We start from the raw sequence: 23,240 nt of genomic DNA on the forward strand, positions 1-23,240 counted from the left end.
TTTTATGGGTAAAAATCTTGCTCCCTAAGACTAGCTAGAATCAAATGACACTCATCACAACCTCTTACGCCTTTGGCCATTCCATCAGGGATCAGACAGCTTAACTTCCACAAGCTCCAGCCCTAAATCCAACTCCATTCACTCCCCAGGGCCTGTCATTAAGGATCCGCATCTTCAAATAAAGACAGTGTTGGGTAAGCAATGATCATAGGCTTTGGAGTCAGGCAAACAGACCTGGGTTTGAATCCCATTATATAAACTGAGCAAATTAATTCAGCTCTATAAACTTCAATTTTCTTTTCTGCCCATGGAGAATGATACTATGTGCCTTAAGAGGAATCAGCACAGAGCGTGCTCAAGGTCATAACTCTCATTTATATTTAATCAAAATTCTTCCTAATGTTATTTAAGGATAATTTTACATTTAAATTCAATGGGAAAAAATTGCCTTATTACCTACAAATATTTAAGTAGTGAATAAAGGACTAAATGAATGATTAAATAATTGAATGAATCAATCAAACCATTGGATATACTTGATATGAATGAATTCATTCAATTAAACAAATATCCTATATAATAAAAGTCTAACATGCTAAGTGTCCCACCATTCATTCAACCATTAGACCAGTCACTATGATGCCGCACTGACCACCAGGGGGAAGGTGCACTGATGGGTAGGTTATCTTACTGCTGTGGTCCGGCCAATCGGGACTGGATGAGACAGCCAGAAACACCCTGGAGTCCTCCCATAGTCCTGATAGTGCACCAGTGAGGTTCCTCAGCCTGGTCTGCAGGGATCAGGCCAAAACCAGCTCTCCAACATCCCCTGAGGGGTCCCAGATTGCAAGAGGACATAGGCCAGGCCGAGGGGCCCCACCGGTGCACAGATCCATGCACAGGGCCTCTAGTACATTAATTAATGTTATATTTTAGGCATTGTGAACAATGTCTAAAATCGATAGGACCCTTTCCCTCATAGAGCTTTTAGTACAACAATTACTCTCTCCTTCCTTTGTTGTTTTTTTTTTGTTTTTTTTTAGATAAAATCTATTATGACATTGAACTAACTACAGGGAACTATTCCCTTTGAAATCTGCCTCCTCTACTAGTCTGTGATCACTATGAAGGTAAAAGTCAGGGAAGTACTAATGACTTCATGTGCTAGCCCAATATCCCATTCCTGATAGAGACTTTGCTGTCTCCTCTGGGCCCTCCTTGAGTTTACATGATCCTGTTTCTTACCTCCTGGCAAAAATTCAGGCAGGAGGAGGCCCTAGGAATGGAGGCTTAGGCAGGGAAACACTTGTGTGTCCAGTACAATTTATGGATTGGGAAAATGTTGATATGTGACACTAAAATAAGTCCAAATATTATGCCACCAAACAGAGCCAAATGATTGATAAGAGCTCATGAGAGGAGTTTCAAGATGGTGGCAGAGTAGGTGGAACTTTCTCACACCTCGTCCCAGAACCAAACTAAAAAAAAAGAACCAAACTAGAAATAAAACTAAACTGGGCAACATTTACCCTGAATTTCCAAATGAAGACTAGCTAAAAAGACTTTTGAACAAGGACGAGCAGAAACCACCTGGAGACTGCCAGGAAGGGCAGAGTCACACCAGGCCTGGCCTTGCTCCTGCAGGTGGCATGTCAAGGGTGCAGAGGTATATCCGCCTGTGGTGGAAGAGGCTGGAGTTGCGGGGGTCAGGGGGGAGTTGAGGGGAGAGGGTATGTGGTGGGGGTTGGAGTGTGGGAGGGTTAATGGCTTTGGAGAGTAAAGTTGGGGGTTTCCTCCTGAGAGGAATGAGGCCTGAACTCCAGATTGTGATCCCCTTCCTGGAGGACCAGAGGTGGGAACAGCTACTAACATAGCATCCAGAAGTGAAATGCTACCATGGGGCCACCACTGGCCATGGAAATATAGAGCCTGCCAGACAACGCCACTTTTTATTTTAAAGGACCAGAATACAGGATTTTCTTTTGCAGCCACTCAACGCTGGGCTTCAGTGCAGGGAGGGCGGTGTGGATCAGAGTCACCTGAGGAGAATCTTGGGTGAGAGTCATTGAGGAGAGACATGGGAGAGCAGCTGCCAAAATACCTGTGTTCAGTCTCCCCCACCCAATAACACAACAGCCATTTTTCCTGAGAGGCACAGGCCTCTCCAATGAGCAGCCTGGGGAAAAGCAACTACCCTGCCCTCTGGGACATAGCTCATCCCAACCTCTGGAATCCGACTGGCCCCCACCTTGTATCTTGACCCCTGCTGAGGAGTCAGCAGCACAAGCAAGGCCTATGGGTCTGGGCAGTCTCAAGGGACATCAGTGACTGCCTTTGGGGAGGGGCCATTTCCCCTATTTTCACAGGAATCTGACTGGTGCTTCCCCATCACAGGAGAGCTGATAGAAACTCTTGGCTTCAGGCAAACCTCACTGTTGTGCCTATGAGAGGCTCTGCCTTCCCAAGTTCAGGGAAATATTCTACAATAGACTCAATCCTGTGGCTCTGGAATGGGGAAACGCACCTACCATCTTCTCTGAAGTCTGAGTGGCACCTCCCCTCATAGCAGATACAGAAGTCCCTTCCTTCCAATGCTGCCAAAGCCCTTTCAGAAACAGCCATTCAGTGACTAAGTCTGATAGCTGGCTGGCGGCTGAGGTGGGCAGAGGAGGAACCTCCAGTCTCCTGGGATGTTTGCTGACCCACCCTGGGCCACCTGCTGCCAGAAAGCCGGCCTTGGAGCACAGAAAGCTTATATACACACTTACGTTCATTGCAGCATTATTTACAGTAGCCAAGACCTGGAAACAGCCCAAGTGCCCATCAGTACATGAATAAATAAAAAGCTGTAGTACATTTACATAAATGAATACTATGCAGCTATAAAAATGATATAACGCTTACCCTTTGCTACAGCATGATGGACCTGGAGAGTATTATGCTAAGAAAAAATAAGCCAGTCAGAGAAAGACAGATACCATATGATCTCACTAATATGTGGAATATAATGAACAAAATCAACTGAAAAAGAAAATAGAATCAGAGGCATGGATACATGTAAGAGACTAACAGATCTCAGAGGGATGGGGAGTGAGGGCGACTGGAAGAAATTAACCAAATATATATATATTTGGTTATATATCCCATGGACATGGGGCAATAATGTGGTGATAGCCTGGGGTGGGGAGCTGGGTAGAGGGGAGCAAAAAGGGGTAAAATGGGGGACATCTGTAATACCGTCAATAATTTTTTTAAAAGAAGAAATTGAATCAATAATTCTAAGCCTTCCTAAACAAGAACCACCAGTCTGATATAAATACTTGGGCCTGAAGCCGACCCAGACCTTCACTACCTACTCTGACCACCAGCCAGGTGTGCTCATTCAGGATTACAAAGACTAGTGCATCATAGCCAAGGATAACATCCTACCTGGCAAGTTGGAACTCACAGACATGCCACCTGTACTCTGTGGTGTTCCTCAGATTGAGGTCACTTTTGATATTGATGCTAACGGCACCTTCAATGTCTTTGCTGTGGATTTGAGTACAGGAAAAGTGAACAAGATTACCATCACTAACCAGGAGAACTGTTTGACCAAGGAAGACAGCAAACATATGGTCCAAGAAGCTGAGAGAGAAGTACAAAGCTGAAGAGGAGAAGCAATGGGACAAGGCATCTTCCAAAAATTCACTTACACTCTTTGCAGTCAATATAGAGGTGATCACAAAAGATGAGAAATTTCAAGTAAAGCTCAATGATGAGGATAAACAGAAGATTCTTGACAAATGTAATGAAGTTATCACCTGGCTTGGTAAGAATCAGACTGAAGAGAAGGAAGAATTTGAACATCAGCAGAAAGAGCTGGAGAAAGTCTGCATTTCTATCCTTCCCAAGCTGTCCCAGAGTGCAGGAGATAATTTCAGGAGGTAAGCCTGGAGCTTCCCTAGCGACGAAACTCCTCTTTAGGCCCACCAGTGGACAGGTGGATCAAGGCAACTTGAACATGCATTTAGTTGTTGTTCCATACAAAGTATCGAAAGACCCAAATTTGTAGCAAATTCCATGGTAATTTTATGGCTAAGCTGCTATAGTAACTTTCAAGCTCAACACTTGAATGTGGAACATGTGCACAGGGAGAGGAAATAACCTTGCACTTTCTAGATACTTTAGTGTAGGGACAAAACACAATGTTTTAAATCAAACTTTATTTGAAATTGTCACCAAGACCCCGCCACAATATAAACCACAAACTTTTACTGCATTCAGATACAGTTTTGTTGTAAGGATATAGAACTAAACTACAGAGGTATGTTTCCCTGGGTTTGAATAGTGTTAATTATGAGAGATGTTTGAGGGAACCTGTCATACTGATCACTGATTACCAAGTGACAGTGCTGTCTACATTTTTTTAATAAATGCATTTTGTATTATTTATGATATGTGAGTCTTCTAAAGTGTGGGATCCAAGCAAGGTCCCATCTTTCCCAAATGCTATAGATTATTATTATTATTATTATTATTATTATTATTATTAAACCCATTTAACAGATGATAAAATTGGGACTTTAGTGTATCAGTCAGCATAAAGTCTAAAAAACAGAAACATCTCTAGGGAGTTTAAGGAAATCAAGATTCAATACACAAATTCTGAGTTCACAAAATGATAGGAAGGCCTGGGACCTGAAGATAGAAAGCAGGACATTACAATAGAAAAGGAGAAATTACTGACAAATCAAGTTGAGCTTTGTTTTAGAAAGAGTGGATATTGGTATGTAGATATACAGGAGATGAAAACATTTCTGTTCAATGGCTTCTTTTGGTCAATAAAAAGAGGCAGCTGAGAATACTCAGCAAAGTGAGGGAGGAAATGTGGAGCATGTACAAGGAAATGAATGTGACTGCCAGAGAGCTTTCCAGATTCAGTTTGTTATGTTAATCATTAATTTATAGGCTATCTGTGCAGTTATGTGTTGTTGTTTTTTTCATGACTTTTATCAAGTTACATATATGGTTACCAGTTTCATAGTATAGAGTAGAGATAAAAGGCCCTGATAATATTGCTTTGTGAAACTAAGTACTTGTGTTTACCTTTCATATGGCACACATACAGTCCCAGCCCTGGTCCAAAGTCCATCAGACAATGCATCTTGGTCTCATAAAGTTCCTTTCCTTTCAGCACCTCTTTACATTCTTCCTCTAACCCAGACCACCTCCAGCTCCCAGCCCTGAGCTCCTGAGAGAAATGTCTCTAACCAGAGCTACCAAATATCAGGAGAGACCCAGCCCCACAGCAGAGGCAGAGGTAAGTCTGAAGCCCCTGCCTATGGAGGTGTCAGTCCCAAAGTTGGAGGAGGAGGCAGTTTGAATAAAGGACCAAGTTAGTGTTCTGTGAAAGGTTCTCCTGCTCAGAGTAGGTGTGGATGGAGAGAGCTGTGCTTTTATTTTATTTTATTATTTTAGAGAGAGAGGAAGGGAGAGATAGAAACATCGATAAGAGAGAAACATTGATCTACTGCCCCCTGTACACCCCCAAGCAGGGATCAAGCCTGAAATTTGGAATCTGGCCTGATGGGGCATTGAACCAGAGATGTCTTGATGCATGGGTCGATGCTCAACCACAAGGCATACCAGCTGTGAGCGAGCTATGCTTTTTGATAGGAAAGTCTGATGAAAAAAGGACAAAGGAGGGAAAGGTGGGTAGAAATGTAGAGGTTAGAGGAAAATAATTATGTAATTAATAGGCCTGTTTACCAGGATTCTGAGCTGGGAAGTCTCTTTCTGGGTGTTTGCTTTCTATTACTTATCCTGTAACGCCTGTATCAGTGGTCTTCATAATAGAGTGTGCATACATCTGAGGGTGTGAAAAGACTCTTTAAGATCCTCAGATAGGAGTAGTGTCAATGAGATGAATGTTCATACCCTCAAACCCCACATGATCTCGTTCTTAAAATGGGTTGAAAAGGTTTATTTCCCATTACATCTCTCACAGTTGTCTTTCTTTTACTTTAAAAATAAGGGATTACCCGAACTGGGTCGCTCAGTGGTTGAGCATCAACTTATGAACCAGGAGTTCATGGTTCAATTCCCAGGCAGGGCACATACCGGAGTTATGGTTGAATCCCAATGTGGGGAATGCAGGAGGCAGCCAATCAATGATTCTCTCTCATCATTGATGTTTCTATCTCTTTCTCCCTCTCCCTTCTGCTCTGAAATCAATTAATATATATTTAAAAAACAAAACAAGGAATAGCCTTTTCCTCCTCTCCCATTCCTTTTTTCTCTTTCTCTTTCTATCCTGTCCATTCCCTTCCCTTCCTGAACAACCCAGTCCTAAGCTGTTTAGAGAGGCAGAGCAAAATCAACATCTGTGTTGGCAGTTAGAGCACACAGGGTGTAGAAGGGAAACTGAGGTGACCCACAGCAAAGGATCAAAGCCTAAGCAATGAAGGGATACCAACTCATGGAGGCAGCCTGATGTGGGGGAGGTGAAAGTCCATTGGGGGAGGGAGTTCTCTGATGAGTGTCTGAGCCAGAGCACAGTGAAGAATGGGATGGGACATGTCAGAGCACAAGTAAGGTAAGGAGGCATCTATGTGGAGGGAATGCTTAGTATAGGGCTGGAGAGGGCTGAGGAGGGCATTCATGTAGAATAAAGGGAAGAAACAGAGGAGGCCTTATAAAAAAATAAACATATTAAGTATCAAGAGCCAGGATTCTCACTTGCAGAGAAGAAAGTTATAAATACTGAAGGGTGGGAAATACTAAAATGAAATCCCTAGCTGGTGATTTCAGTGTAGCCTGAGGAAGTAGCCATGGTGGACCAAGTAAACCTTCCTAAGGAATTTACCAAGAACATCAGATTGATCCAGCAAAGCATGATTGACAGCTGGTAAAGTACTCTAAATCCCTGCTCTTAGATAGTAAGACCCCTAATTAGGGCTGGGTGCTGCTACTTGAGAGTTGCCTGAGAGAACCCCTAACTGCCTCATCATCTTTCAGGTTCTTGAGAATTTATAGAGCAAGAAGTCTTGTTCCCGCTTTCCTTTTTTAAAAAGCATTTCCGTTGCATTTCACCATAAATACATCATGTGTGGTGTGGAAGAAGCACAAAGGAACTATTGGAGACATTGAATTGAGCATTTTAATGTTGCAGTGAGTTTCTATAAAGAGATTTTGGTAAGATGTAGCTCTGTGAAGAGCTCATTACTAATAGCCTGGATCTCATTGCTAAGATCCTCCCCATCTTTCTCTATCAGTTTTCTCAGCAGCTTCTTAGGCCTCCGCATGTTTCCACAGTGTCTCTTCCTACCATTGGGGCAGAGCTGGCTCTGTCCTGTTAGGGAGGAACGAGGTAAGTCTTTTTGCCCAAGTGAGATACAGTGGGGCCTTGACTTACGAGTGTCCTGACTAACGAGTTTTTTGAGATACCAGCTGTCTCTAGGCGGATTTTTTGCATTGAGTTGATAGAGTAATTTGAGTTCAGGAGCTCTTTAACGAGCTCGGTCTCGGAACGAATTAAACTCGTAAGTCAAGGCCCCACTGTAGTTGCCATAAAATGTCCCTAATTTGTCCATTCCTACACTTGTAAGAGATTTGGAAACAGGCCCCACATAGTTGAAGGTACCATGCACCTGTACAGACACCAGCAGGACTTCTTGCTTCATCCATAAACATGTCTTATACCAGTTTCCCCGCAAAGTGGGTCCATCAGATGGCTTTGCAAGATAAGCAGCAAATGGGAAGAGGACCTTCTGTCAAACTCTATTTGGTGACAGCAACTACACAGTGGGCTTGATCAACTGCCTAGATTTAGTCTTCAACAACCTGCACTGAATACTGCCCTTCAGGGGAAGGACCCCTAGAGCAACAGAAAGAGTTCAAAATGCAGAGGCTCAAGGAGCCTATTTGTGGCCCTACCTGGAGTGGATTGGAGACCTAGGGAGGGGTTCCTGGTAGAGCTCAAAGCAACCACACCCAAACTCTGTCTCAATTAAATAAAATGATTTTTTTAATCGATATGCAGTAGATATGTGCAAACTAGTTGCACAGTGATTATCTTGACATTGCATGCACATTCTACAAAGTAAAACTCTTATTTTTATTCCAAAGTAATAATTCAATTGAATTTGAAATCTATTCCAATTTTTACAAGACATTTCAACATTACATATGTGAATGAAAGAAAAGGAGCTGTGAGGTTCTTTAAGTATAATTCAAATGAATGGGATTGAAAAATATTTAAAAATTCGTATCACCTACTTATGCAAATGAACTAGCTCACTATGGTGACTATAATGAAATTGGAGCCCCACAAGTGTTGCTCAGTGGTTCAGCATTGACCTACAAACCAGGAAGTCAAGGTTCAATTCCCAGTCAGGGTGCATACAGTGGTTGTGGGCTGGATCCCTGGGGAAGGACGGGGTGGGGGGTGAACATGCAAGAGGCAGACAATGAGTGATTCTGTCTCACCATTGATGTTTCTATCTGTCTCTCACTTCTTCTCTGAAATCAAGTTTTTTAAAATTTTTGAAAAAAAGAAATTGAAGGAATCATCATTGATACTTATAATTGCACATTGATAATTATCTGTAGTCATTTCAAGTATATAATAAGAAATAAAAAGCTATACTTATTCAAGCAACTTCAAAAATTATAAAAATTTAAGATTTTAGGTGTATTTCTTCTAAAGATATATTTAACATATTTGTTTAAATTTCTATTACATTTTTCTTATATAATTGTATAATATAGAGGAAATGTCATTTTCTCCCATGAAGCCCATATAACCTAATCCTCTTGCAGTTTACTACAGTGTGCCCGACAACTAACATCATGTTCTCTGTGTGCCATGACATTAAAAAGGTTGAGAAGTGCTGCCTAGTCTATAGAGAGGTAATATATGCTCCATCTCTGCAGTTGCTCCCATGGTCCTTAAGACCCTGTACAATTATATACCACATGCCTCTACCAGCTCAGGATCCATTCCCCCACATATAAAGTGTATTTCTCCTCTTCCTAGAGGAGAAACATGGCCTTTGGAATTTCTTCCCCTCCATGCTTTGGGCCAACCATTCCTAAACATTCTCTGAGCAGCAAGATCTCTGAGCCCTAGGCCCAGGGCAGAAAACTTCATAGACATGGTCACCAAATTCCAAATTGTAGTGGTTGTTGAGGTAATACAGCCTCTGCTTTACTTCCAATACTAATTTACATCTTTTGATAAAGGGCACCAGAAGCCTTACTTGGCCAGGCTGGGGGAGGGAGTGATGCTGGAAAGTACAGAAACCACCTGCTTTTCCTGTGGCCCAAAGCAGAGGGTCCCCTAAGCTCCTGGTTCCTCTAGCAGCGTCCTGACCATGGATCAACAGACATTATGTACAGAAGATATAAATGTAGGAGTGAGTCATCAGCATGTAGAAGATAGTTGGAGCCATTACATTACAAATAATCTCATAGGGAGAATATATAAAATGAGATTTTTTTAAAAAGGAACCAGGAAAGTGCCCTGGGGGAGGAGCAGTTAATCTGTGGGGTGAGGAAGAGAAGCCAGTGAAGGAGTTGAGTGGGAGCAGACAGAAATGCATAAGGAGTAGAGAGATTAGAAGTATGAGTGCCCTGAGTAGTCCTAAAAATCAAGGGTCCCAAAATTTGTAGGAAAAGGAGCAATAATCTTACTCTGCCCCTCACCATAGACCCATAGATAAGATGTGCCCAATACCTGCCTAGGAGTGAGATTTCTTCATTCACTCCTTTCTCTGCCCCTTGCTTAAGTCTCAAAGTTCTCTTTTAATCTCTCTCCTCATTACAGTGTTTCCCTCCTTTTCCAATGAGTCATCAGCACAGAGCCTTTGGAACATCCTGCCTCAGTCACCTGAGGAGGAAGCGAGTCTCTACAGGTTATCATGGCAGCCTCATCTCACTCTACTTCTGCATCCAGATGCTCATAATGGGTACAGGTAGGAATCCTTATATAGTCCCCAATTCTCTGTTATGTCAGGGAAAGGAAAAGAGAGGGGAGCTTAAAGAAAAAGTTTGACAAAAATACAAATGTTATGAGATCCTGGCAAAAAGTAGAGGGGTTAACTTTATACACTTACTAAGTGCCTGCCAGTGTGTGTAAATCTGAGTATAAATGTTGGGCAAAGATTGAGAGACAATAAAGGAGCTCATGAGGGTAATTTTCAAAAGCGTACATTCTTATAGTCTCAAAATAATGTGGAATAAAAACAATTAGCTTGTATGCCTCTATTTCTCATCCCATGCTCAAGGCAAGAAGTAGAAATGATTCTCAAACAATTTACTACTAAGCTGCTTCAGATTCTTTCTCAACACAGTTATCCAGCTATCCATCCAGAACCATCAGAACTCCTGTGTGGTTCCTCCATCCTACCGACTAGGTCAGAATGTGACCTGAAGGAGCTAACTTGTCTATTCCCATCTCCTGCAGTCACATTCCTCAGGGCCCTCCCCACAGGGTGAGTTAAGTGAGGAGACTATGGCCCAAATTTTAAATTGGTACTTACTCTCAGGATCTTGCCAACTATGTACCTGCAACCTAAAGTGAGTGTGTCCTCAAAATCTGTGTCCTGTGTCCTTTGCTTGCCTCACCTTAGCCAGGGTTAGACATCCAACACCTAACATCTCTAGCTTTCTCTAGCTCTGTGTGAATGGTTAGGTCAGAAAAGATCCAGCAACTATTTCAGACATTGTTCAGGTTATGATGGAATCAACCAATAAACTAGTAAATATCCCCGCTTTGGCCTAAATCTGTCCCCCTACATCCGCAACCCTGACTCCATTTCTGTTCTCTTTTCAGGAGCATTCCAAGTCCATGGGCCCCAGGAACCCATAGAGGCCACGTTCGGCAGTGAAATTGAGCTGCCCTGCTCCCTCTTGCCTCCTCAAAATGTTAAAAATATGAAAATAAGCTGGACCAGATCCCTACCCTCCCATGCGGTGCACCTGTATGAGGATGGGAGGGACAAGCCTGAGGAAGCCATGGAGGAGTATTTAGGGAGGACAGAGCTTGTGAAAAATGTCATGGAAAAGGGGATCGTGCTCCTGAGAATCCTCAGTGTCCAACCCTCTGACAGTGGGCTGTATCGCTGTGCTATCCAACATGGTTCCTTCAAAAGTGATGCAGTGATTGAGCTGAAAGTGACAGGTAATGGCCACATTTATCCCACTGACACACCCAGGGGTGTTTATTCTGGGATAGGTGTTGGACCAGCTTTCCTGGGAAACATGAAAAATGTCATAGGAGAAAGGGAGATGGCCTTTACATCTACTCACCCCATTATTCCATATATTATTGCTGGGGGCTAAATAAAACAAAACAAAAAACAAACAAACAGAGACTCACAGTGGGAGTCAAGAAATAGGCAGGGGCCATTTGTGTTGCATTGTGATGGACTCCCCTCTCACCCAGGATACTAGGTCCCCCTCCTTTGTTGCCAAGACTTCTTCAGAGCCTCACTTTCCTGTTCTGCACATTGAGGTCTAGTCAGCAGCACAAACGTTTCATAAGCAGGGGAGGGATATATGTACAGAAAAATGAGCTTAGGACCTGACTTCTCTCTCCTCCTCTTCCCAGCTCTCGGCTCACATCCTCACTTCCATGTGGAAGTTACTAAGTTCAGACAAACACAAGTGGTGTGCAAGTCAGAGGGCTGGTTCCCTCAGCCAAAGGTCAAGTGGATGGACTCTGAGGGAGGAGAAATTCCAGCTGCGTCTGAGACTCACACCCAGGACAAAGGGGGCTTGTTCCATGTAACAACATCACTGTCACTCAGAGAAGCTTCTCAGCAGAATCTGACATGTTCAATCTGGAATCCAGTTCTGAATCAGAAAAAGGAAGAACAATTGTCCATAGCAGGTCAGTTACATAGCAGGTCAGTTTTCTCTCTCCCCGCACTGTGCCCCAAAAGTGGGTTTGATGCTCACACTCAATGGCTGTGGTAGCTCTAAACATATAAGCTTGTTTCTGCTGTTTTCATCACACCCACACCATTCTCCCTTCCAGGAGCCAACTTCTCTTCTATTTTTCTACCTTTTCTGACCAAAGGTTCCAGTCCATGTACTGGATCTTCCTCTTCAGTCCATTCAGACTGGTATAACAAAATACCGCAGACTGTATGGCTTATAAATGACAAAAGTTTATTTCTCACTGTTCTGGAGGCTTGAAATTCAAGATCAGGGTATCAGCATAGTCAGGTTCTAGTAAAAGCCCTCTTCCAGGTTGTGACAGCCAACCCCTCTGTGTGTCTTCACATGGTAGAAGGCATAGGGAGCTCAAGGGTGTAAGGGTGGGACTTTTTGTAAGGACACTAATCTAATCCATGAGCCTAGGACCTCACATTGGGCATTTGGATTTCAACATACAAATTTTGAGGGGACAGAAACATCCAAACCATAGCTCTCTTCAACAAAAAACACTTTCACACTTTTTCCTACTATTCCCCCAAAAGGCCAGTCTCTCCTGTGTCTCATTTACAATGTTTTTCCTCAGCCCCCTCCCACCCCACACTGGATTCTCTCTCTATCTAGATGACCTGTTGCAAAAATTACAATGAGTCTAATCCCATGTCATAGACCTGTCGACATGCAGTTATGATTTTGATATAGCTTGCTGTATATGTATTTCACTTCCTTCCTGATTTCTGACAGGTCCTCTTGTCTTGCCACAGTTTTCTTAAATTTTAGTATTTTTGCATTTTTTATTAATTCATAGATGCCATTGTACCACAATAGTTTTTAAATTCATGATAAAATGTTTTGCTACAATATTCATCCATTCTTTTTTTTTTATTTTATTGATTTTTTTACAGAGAGAAAGGGAGAGAGATAGAGAGTTAGAAACATCGATGAGAGAGAAACATCGATCAGCTGCCTCCTGCACATCTCCTACTGGGGATGTGCCCGCAACCCAGGTACATGCCTTTGACTGGAATCGAACCTGGGACCTTTCAGTCCGCAGGCCGACGCTCTATCCACTGAGCCAAACCAGTTTCGGCATATTCATCCATTCTATGGAAGCATTTTTCTAGTTAATTTTTTATTATCTTTCTTCTCCTTTTTCAAAGTATAATACCTGGTATTTGTATTGTTGCTGTGCTGAAGTGCCCATGGTACTCTTACTGACTTACTCATTATTGCATGCATTGAAATTTCCTGGGACAGCTGTTTCCAAAAGTTTCTTGTGAGTCAGCGAGGCTAGTGTAGTCATCCAGAAGAGCTGATTCTCACATCAACTGCTGCCACAGAGATGGCCTTTTTCCTACCAACATGGCTCCTGTGTGAATATTTGCATATCCCATGCCCTCTGCCTCTCTAAACAAAAGTAGGTCTAGGATGTACACTTCAGTTGGTGAGCCATTTGTTACAAACAAGCATGTAGCTTTTGATCTCCAAGGCATGCCCCTCATGCTCAATAAGGGTATTTTTGCTAGTGCTTTCTGCTATTTCCAATGCATGATCTTCTCATCATTTTCTACACCTCTCTTCACTCTCTCGCACATGGCCTCTATGTGCTCATAACTAATTTTAGCTGCCTTTGCACCTATTTTAAAGTATGGGGTTTACAAACTTTTTATCCTGATATTTTATTTCCAAGCAAAGAAGAGTAACACACTGACTTAGGCAGCCAAAGTCATATTGGATTTCTAAAGTTTTTGAGTTTAAATCAGATGTGGGACAATTCTAGGTGATGGTCATTAATGGCCATGAGAGCAAGTGGAGTCAAAGTGAACGCTTATGTCATTTGCTCTCTTTCTCACTCTCTCTCTTTTTCTCTCACTGAGCTCTGGGTGCACTGGCTTCGGCCAATTCCTCAAGGCAACAAGTTTTGTCTTACATTGGGCCTCCACACTTGCTAACTCCTCCAACTGGAACAACCTAGTCTGGCTTCCTTTTTCTTTTTTTATTTTTAATCTGTATTGATGAAAATATTATATATGTCCCTTTTTTTTTTCCGCATCAACCCCATCTAGCCTCTCTACCCCGCACCCCAGACCATCATTACACTATTGTCTATGTCCATGGGCTATGCATATATATGCATACAAGTTCTTGGTTCATCTCTTCCCAACCATCCACTAAATCAATCCTTCCTTCTAAAATTTGACAGTATGTTCCATGCTTCTCTGTCTCTGGATCTATTTTGCCCAGCAGTTTAGTTTGTTCATTAGATTCCACATATGAGTGAGATCATGTGATACTTGTCTTCTCTGACTGGCTTATTTTGCTTAGCATAATACTATGCTATCCATACATGCTGCCTCAAAGGGTAAGAGATCCTTTTTTTACTGCTGCATAGTATTCCATGGTGTTGATGTACCACAGCTTTTTTATCCACTTATCTACTAATGGGCACTTGGGCTGTTTCCAGATTTTAGCTATTGTAAATAGCGCTGCTATGAACATGGGGGTGCATATGTTCATTCTGATTTGTGTTTCAGGCTTCTTAGGATATCTTCCTAGAAGTGGGATCACTGGGTCAAATGGCAGTTTGATATTTAAGTTTTTGAGGAGACTCCACATTGATTTCCATAGTGGCTGTTCCAGTCTGCATTCCCACCAGCAGTGTAATAGGGTTCCTCTTTTCTCCACATCCTCACCAACACTTGTAGTTTGTTGATTTAATTATAGTAGCCATTCTGACATGTAAAGTAGTACCTCATTGTTTTAATTTGCATCTCTCTGATGATTAGTGATGAGCATTTTTCCATATGTCTTTGGGTCATTTGTATGTCTGCTTTGGAGAAGTGTGTATTTAGGTCTTTTGCCCTTTTTTTATTGGGTTGTTTGTCTTACTTTTGTTGATTTGTATGAGTACTTTATACATTTTTGATATTAATCCCTTATCAGATGTATCATTGGCAAATATGTTCTCCCATAGTGTCAGTTACCTTTTCATTTTGAGGCTGTTTTCTTTTGCTGTGCAGAAGCTTTTTATTTTAGTGTAATCCCATCCTATATAATAAAAGGGTAAAATGCAAATTAACCAACCAGCAGAACAACCAATCACTATGACAGGCACTAACCACCAGTGGGCAGATGCTCAATGAAGAAGCTGCCCCCAGTGGTCAGTGGAATCCCACAGGGGGAGCGCTGATCAGCCACAAGCCAGGCTGACAGCTGGCAAGAGCAGCGGCGATGGCGGGCTGCAGCAGTGGTAAGGATGTCCCGCTGTAGCTTAGGGCCCACTCCCTGCAGGAAGTGAGCCTAAACCATCAGTTGAACATCCCTTGAGGGCTCCTGGACTGCTAAAGGCTAGGCTGAGGGGAACCCCCTTCCCCAAGTGCACAAATGTCATGCACTGTGTCTCTAGTTTGTTTATTTTTTCCCTTGATTCTCTTGTGCTGGGCCTTGTACCAGTTAAAATTTTGCTACCTTAGATGTCTGATATTTTGCTACCTATGTTTTCCTCAAGGATTTTTATGGTTTCACAATTTACATTTAAATATTTTATCCATTTTCAGTTTATTCTTCTGTATGTTATAAGTTGGTGCTCTAGTTTCATTTTTTACATGTACCTGTCCAATTATCCCAACACCATTTACTGAAGAGACTGTCTTTACTCCATTGCATGCTTTTCTCTCCTTTATCGAAGATTAATTGAGGATAAGGTCATGGGTAGATTTCTCAGTTCTATGTTGTTCCATTGATCTATATGTCTGTTCTTGTGCCAGCACCAAGCTGTTTTGATTACAATGGCTTAGTAGTATAACTTGATATCTGGTCTTATGATCCCTCCAACTTTGTTCTTCTTTCTCAGGATTGCTGTAGCTGTTGAGGTCTTTTTGGGTTCCATGTAAATTTTTGGAGTGTTAGTTCTAGATTGGCATTCTTCTTTGTAGAATTTATTTGAAATTTTAGAGGGAGACAAGGTGGGGTCATACCAAAATCATGCTATGTCCCTAGATCTAGTCTCCCTCTTTTCCATCCATATTCACTCTCATTGCTTGACCCTTCCTTCTTCAACTGCTGTGTCCTACACCACTTTGATAGACACACACACACACACACACACACACACACACACACACACACTGAATTATTTACTTCTACTATAAAGGAAAACTCAACTTTCTTTCATTCCTACCTCCAATTTTGCCTGTTCAGACCCATGTACACCTCATCTGAACAAGGGGCCTTATATTTAGGAACCATAGTCCTTAGAAAGAGATTAAAATAAAAGGGCAATGAAAATAAGGTTACCTGCCAGTACAATATCCTCATATCGTATTCCAAACAGCAAGTCAGAGAAAACTGACAAGTAGACAAGGGAACAATACTTGTTTAATGCAATTTTTCCATCCAAACCAGATTATCTGAGCACCAAATACTCAGCAAACTTGAGTTCTCAGTCTCCTAGCCCAAAACTAATTTCAGAGAGGAAAGTAATTGTATCAACTTTAGGATCTAGAGAGAGGGCAAATTATGTAAGTCTTCATTTTGACTCCACTTTTCTCCATTTTCTCTCATGGCCATTTCAGAGCTTGTCATCAATGATAGAATTGCCCCACATCTGACTTAAATCCAAACTTTTAGATTTCCAATATATATGGCTGCATAAGTCAGAGTGCTCCCCAACATATTGCACCATATTTCTATGTGATCATTTTTCAATCATTCTCTCTCTTCTTCATCTAGACAACTACTACTTACTCTCTACTCTTTGATGAAATATTACTTCCTTAGAGTGTCTTAATTTTACTGTCTCTCTGGCTAAATTATGTTCCAGCATTGTTTTGATTATAGTAACCTGTTGTTTTCATAATATTGGTACTAAAACAAAGGCAATTATACATATAATTCCTTATGCATTTTTTATTGTCAATGTCACTCAGTATGCAGAAAGTTTCCCAAAGATGGGAGGCATAATTTTTATTTAAATCACTCTATCGCACTTCCTAATATAGTAGAGGGAACAAAGAAAGCATCCAACAAATATTTGTTGTTAAAGAGATCAATAAAGAGAAAGACAAGTATTTTGAATGGCTTGTCCACAGGGACTCTGAAGTCACTGAGGACAGTGACAGACCTTGGCCTGGAAAATGTCATGGAAGACACGTCCCGGTGCCTTCGATGAATGGGGAGAGTGAACATGAGACCAGGCAGGGGGAGATAAAGGATAGTGCTATGAAATAAAGCTGAAAGAATAATATTTTTATACGATCCAGTTTTAAGTTGTGATATAGATTATTCGCCCCATCATCCTCTACTTTGAATCAAGTTCACACTATTCCCAATATCTCTAACACAAACTTTTCCTCTGAGCCCTCTAAAAATTTATTCCATTCACAATTACTTCCAAAACATCATCCATCTGTTCCCTAAAATTTCATCTACCTTCTTGCCTTACCTAAAACCTAAATTTTCCCTAGGATTTTTGGCATTGTATTCAATTCCCAGGGCCAATCCCAGCCCTTTTTCCATTTCTCATCATGTAAGTACTTCATGTTTTTTAAGGCTTTGTCACAAACCTGTTGCTCCTTTTCATTTACTTATGATTGAGTTACAGTTTGTCTCTCCACACCAATAACTCTCATCACCTTAGATTACTTCCAGTCCAAAGAGACAGTTCACATAACACACTAGCATGTCAGCTCTATGAATGCCACATTTCTTTGAGTTAATATTGTATCTGATGACTATTCACCCACAACCTTATCCAACACATGTTTATTGAGAAACTTTTGTGGGTCAGCTAAATGCTTAACACTGAGAATGCCATAATGGCTTAGACATAATCTATACTTATAACCTAACTAGAGGCCCAGTGCGCAAAATCACGCGAGACCCAGACCCACCACACTGGCAGGACCCCAGACCCGCCCTGCGTGAGCCACAATCCCCACCAGCCCCGCACAAGCCCTGCAGCACCACGTGAGCCCTGTGAGCCCTGGCCCACCACTGCAAGTGGCTTCTGAGCTGGGGGGGGGGGGGGGAGGGACTGAGAGGTGCTCCAGCACCTCCTGGTGACTGGTTGTTTGGTCGTTCTGTGTTACAGCATAACGGTCACAGGCCTTTTATAATATAGATAATCTTGTAGGAGGAAAAGGCCATGCAAAAGGAAATAACCTTTGAGGGTTAGACCACGTCTGCCTTGTTCATCACAATGTCACTAACACCTATCACTCTATGTGGCACCTAAGTTAAACTCAGTGAATATTCTTTGAGTAAATTAAACTCTGCTATAGTACAATGTATGGAGCAAGCACAGGGTGCCATGAAAACACAGATATGGAAAGGAGAAGAGAAGAAGTCAAACTGCAATTTTTAAAATGTTAAGAACATAAATTCCCATAAAAATCATTTGTAATGATTATAATTAACTCATAAGTGAGAGAGCAGGTAACAAAACTGGTTCAAAAGCAGTTAAAATTCAATCCTAAAATAAGACAGCTAAGTTAATGTCCAAAGGTCAATAAAACTACACTAAACTTTTATTTTCCGAAGTCAGATGATCCTTAGATACATTTATCAGATAATGTTTTAGCATGATATTAAAAAGACATGGAGTTTGGTTTTGCCTTAATTCCGGGTTTTAGGCACTTTTCACAACAAAAGCTTTTTTGAGATATTATTGCACCTGATGGCTGAAGAGGTTGTAGAAGTTGTCCAGTAATAATGGTAAGGGGAAAGCCAACAAGTGTTCCAGGCACTTCAATCTCACACTGCTAGTGTCAGACCATGAGCTTGATCCAAAAGTGAAAATGTTTTGGTTCTAAACATTAAATTACAATATCTCAATTTTTGAGCACAACTTTCAATTTTACCAACCTTATACTTTACCTCTTTTTACACAGGCTTTTCAGCCTCCTAGAGACCTCTGGTCCCTTGATTCTTTCATGCTATCCCAGGCTAGCAGCTTCAGCCTTGAATAAACTACTTGGTTTCACACAATGACCTACTCTTTTCTCAATACAGTGGGGCCTTGACTTATGAGTGTCCCAACTAACGAGTTTTTTGAGATACCAGCTGTCTCTTAGCCGATTTTTTGCATTGAGTTGATAGAGTAATTTGAGTTCAGGAGCTCCTTAGTGAGCTCAGTCTCGGAACAAATTAAACTCTTAAGTCAAGGCCCACTGTACTCCACTCTGTTCATACTGTTACATTGCTCCTCTTCCATGGAAGAACTGAATTTATTTGCTTACATTTATTTTCTGAGCAAGTAAACTGAGTAAGATAACATTTGGATGGAGGCTTGAACTTACCAATTAGCCATACTTTGAAAGGGAAATAGAGATAGAGGGAGAATCCACAATGTATTACTATTAGAGGGAACATGACTGGGGATTCACTGAAGAGGAAGCGAATGTGGGAACAACTCTCTTCACGGAAACTGACTGGTGGACATCTGTATTTCAGTTCCTGACTCGAAAAGAATGACGCTCATCCTAATGGGTGTAAGTTTGGCACTTCTGGTCCTTTCGAATTCCGTCCTCATTTGGCTTTATTTAAAGAACAGTCTTAAACACCAGCGCAAAACCATATAAAGGTATTATTTTTTTTTTCAGTATACAATGATCTCTTCTCAGCGGTATCTGTCCTTCAGCTTTCTGCTTAGAAACAAGATCAAAATCAGCAAAGGCTCTGCTGAGAGGAAGTCACATCAATGAGACTCTAATACCTCAACCATAAAATCCTACATAATAAAAGGGTAATATGCACATTGTCCCCTTGACAAGGAGTTTGATTGCAGTTCAACCAGGGGGCAGGGCCAGGCCACCAATCACCCAGGGCCCCTCCGCCTGGGTGGCCCCCTATACCCCAAACAGCCAACCTCCCACATCCCCTCCTCCCTGATGGCCTGGCCCAGCCCTATAGGCCCCAATTGATGTGGGCCCGGCCATAACCTACGCGTGCACGCATTCGCGTACCAGGCCTCTAGTATGGAAAATAATATGTTACTTATAGGACTTCTGGTGCATTAAAGGAAACAATTTTCATAAAGCATCCTTGCCTTGCACCAACACAAAAGCATTCAATGAAAGGCTATTATTATTCTTGTTATTGTTATTATTAAGATTGTGGGAGAAGCAGGAAGATAGAAAAGGATAGAAGACTGATGGAGGGACCAAATATTCATGATACACTAAATATGCATGAGGCATATGGAGCACTCATTTATGAGGTCTTAAATTGATCACCCATAGGTAATACTCATTGTGGCATCATCCATCTTTCGCCCAAGAATTAAGAGTAAACTCTATAGCTGTTTATTAGGAAAACAAAGAACTATGCTATGTATAATCATCCTGCAAGTATGGGTATTGCCCTCAGGTAGCGCATTACTGAGACTCCTTTTTCAAGATCCCTTAGTCTTTAAAACCACACCATCAGCAATGAGGATTGATGAGGCAAAGAAAAACAGGACCTATAAACACTGCTCAGTACAGGATTTGCATAGTATGCTTGCAAACCCTTCTGGTATGCTAGTGTAAATCATCTCTTTCCTTGGCTTTTTGCTAGATCTAAATTGATTGTATAAACTCTGTATTTTGAGCTTCTTAATTTGACAGAGTTGTTTATAAGATTTTTTTTTTATTATTTTACTGTCTGAAGGTTCTGTAGTAATGTCCTCTCACTCTCGATATTGGAATTATGTGTGTTTTATCTTTCTTTCCTGATTAATCCAACTAACATTTATCAATTTTATTAATCTTTTCAAAGAACTCTCTTTTTATTTCATTGCATTTATAATTTTTTGCTAATAATCTTTCCTGACTTTTGTTTTTAATTTAATTATATCTTTCCTTCTTTGTGTATAATTTGCTCTTCTTTTGCTAGTTTCTTGAGGTATAAGCTTTGTAAGTGGTTTTTCCTTTCCTAATATAAGCATTTAAATACTTTGATACTATAAATTTCTCTCTAGAAGGGTACTATGCTAAGTGCAATAAGTCAGACACAGAAAGACAAATTCCATATGATTTCTTTTATATGTGGAAGCTAGAAAACAAAATAAATGAACAAACAAAACAAAAACAGACTCAGATTTAGTGAAGAAAATGAGAGCCTAATAGGCAGACCTATTGTTCACCTCACCCCAGAGCCAGACTAGAAATACAACTAAATTAGAGAATATTCACCTGGAATTACCAACTGAGGTCCAGCTGAGGAGAGGACATATCAAAAAAGGACAGAAAACACCTGGAGACTAGCAGGAAGTCCGAGGTCTTGAGAGGAGCAGACCCAGCAGGCTGGCAGGCCGAGAGGGAGGAGGGAACTCCTTACTATGGGAAAGTCTGTTCCCTCAGAAGATAGAGGCCCTGAACCCAGGCTCCAATCACCACAGCAGAGACTGACAGCTCCCATTGCATCCAGCAGTGAAAGAGAAAGCTGCAGTTACAGTTTTTTAAAATCTCTAAACACAGGAGTTTTCATTTGCAACTACTAACCTGAGGCTTTGGTGCAGGATGGAGATGTGGGCTTGAGGTGCCTGGGGTGAGGCTGGAGTAGGAAGCATTGCAGGGAGACTTGCAGAATAACAGCCAAGAGCATTTGGTCATAGGACCCCAAACTGAAAAGATCATTTTTCCTGAGAGGAGCTATGGGTTTGAACAGTCTCAAGGAGCCCTCAGTGACTAGTTTGGGGGAGGGGCCATCCATCCCAGTATCCTGGGAACCAGATTGATCATACCTTTTTCTTTCATTTATTTAGTGATTACTCTGAGGTTTACAATATGCATCTCTAACTTGTCTCATCCTACCTTGAAACAATATTGTAATATTTTATGACTAGCATAAGAATGTTACAATGAGATGCTTTAATTCCTCTGTTCTTTGTGCTAGTTTTGTCATACATTTTACTTATATATGTTACATATGTTGTTATTAGTTTTCTTTAAAGAGCCAACGATCTCTTCAAGACATTAAAAATAAGAAAAAAGTAGCTTTTTAAAATGCATCTACACTGCCATTTCCAGTACTCTATCCTTTCTGTGGATCAGGGGTGGGGAACCTTTTTGTTGCCAAGGGACATTTGGATATTTATAACATCTTTTAAGGGCTATATAAAATTATAAACTTAAAAAATAGCCTGCTATATTTCATTGAACATTTCATAACTCACCCCTAATGCGTTGGCAGGACTAAACCAAGTGAGTTGGCTGACCTTTTATGGCCTGTGGGCCAGAGGTTCCCCACCCTGGTAGATCCACACTTCCATCTGGTATCTTTGGCCTTCTCCCTGGATAAACTTTAACTCTTCCTATTGTGTGCCTATGCTGGTAACAAATTCTGTAGGCTTTTATTTGTCAAAGAAACCTGTTTTTTCCCCTTTAGTTTTTTTTAAGGCTATTTCCTCTGGATATAGAGCAAGTCTAGAGTAGCCTTTACTGTTAAAGCTAGTTTAGTCTTATTCCTGTCATAATCTTTCTGGGCTCTCTACTAAAAAGCAAGGTATCTCCACTCTGACTAGTTGGAACTCTAATGTGTTTCAGTTCTGTGAGCTCTAAGGATTGTCCAGTGAAAGTTCCCATTAGTACCTTGCATCACCTCATATATAACACAGTATTCAGCAACCAGTTCAAGAGAATCCCTGTGGAGATTTCAGAAGCTCTCTCTCTTTGCCTAGCTTCCTTTTCTCTGATATTCTGCCGCAAAAATTCTAACCCCCTCAGCCTCCCTGAAATCTGATCTCTGTCTCTTCATCTTATTAAGGAAGCTCTGTCCATGGCATTCTCCTCTCTGCTCTGCAGTCCAGAAATAGTCTCAACACAGTAGGTTGGAAAATTGTATTATCTCTCTTTGCTGCAGGGTCACAGCCCTGTGCTGGTGATTGTTTAATGTCTGAAACATTTCCTTAAATACATTTGAGTGATTTTATTATTGTTTTTTCCAGGAGGGCATGTCTGATCCCAGTTACATCATTATAGCTGGATGAATGTCTGCTATGCTTCCTTTACAGAAGAATATATTTCTTTAACCTCTGTGACCCTCTTAAAGGTCATCCTGCCCTTAGAGCCCTGGGCTGTGAGAGGCAGGCTGCCATGGGTCCTGAGTGTCCAGGTCCTCATCTCAGGCCTGGGGTGAAGTAAGGGAGGTGCCTAAGACACAACATTTATGGATGCAGCCTTGGCTGATTGCTCAGTGATTAGAGCATCAGCCCACAGACACAAAGGTTGTGGATTTGATTCCCATGTCAAGGGCATGGGAATCAGATTCATCCCTGCCCTAGTCAGGGCACATGCTGGAGGCAACCAATCGATGTGTCTGTCTCACTCTCTCACATT

The sequence above is a fragment of the Myotis nattereri genome (assembly GCF_964212035.1).
Source record: "Myotis nattereri genome assembly, chromosome: 9".
In the NCBI taxonomy this organism is placed as follows: domain Eukaryota; kingdom Metazoa; phylum Chordata; class Mammalia; order Chiroptera; family Vespertilionidae; genus Myotis; species Myotis nattereri.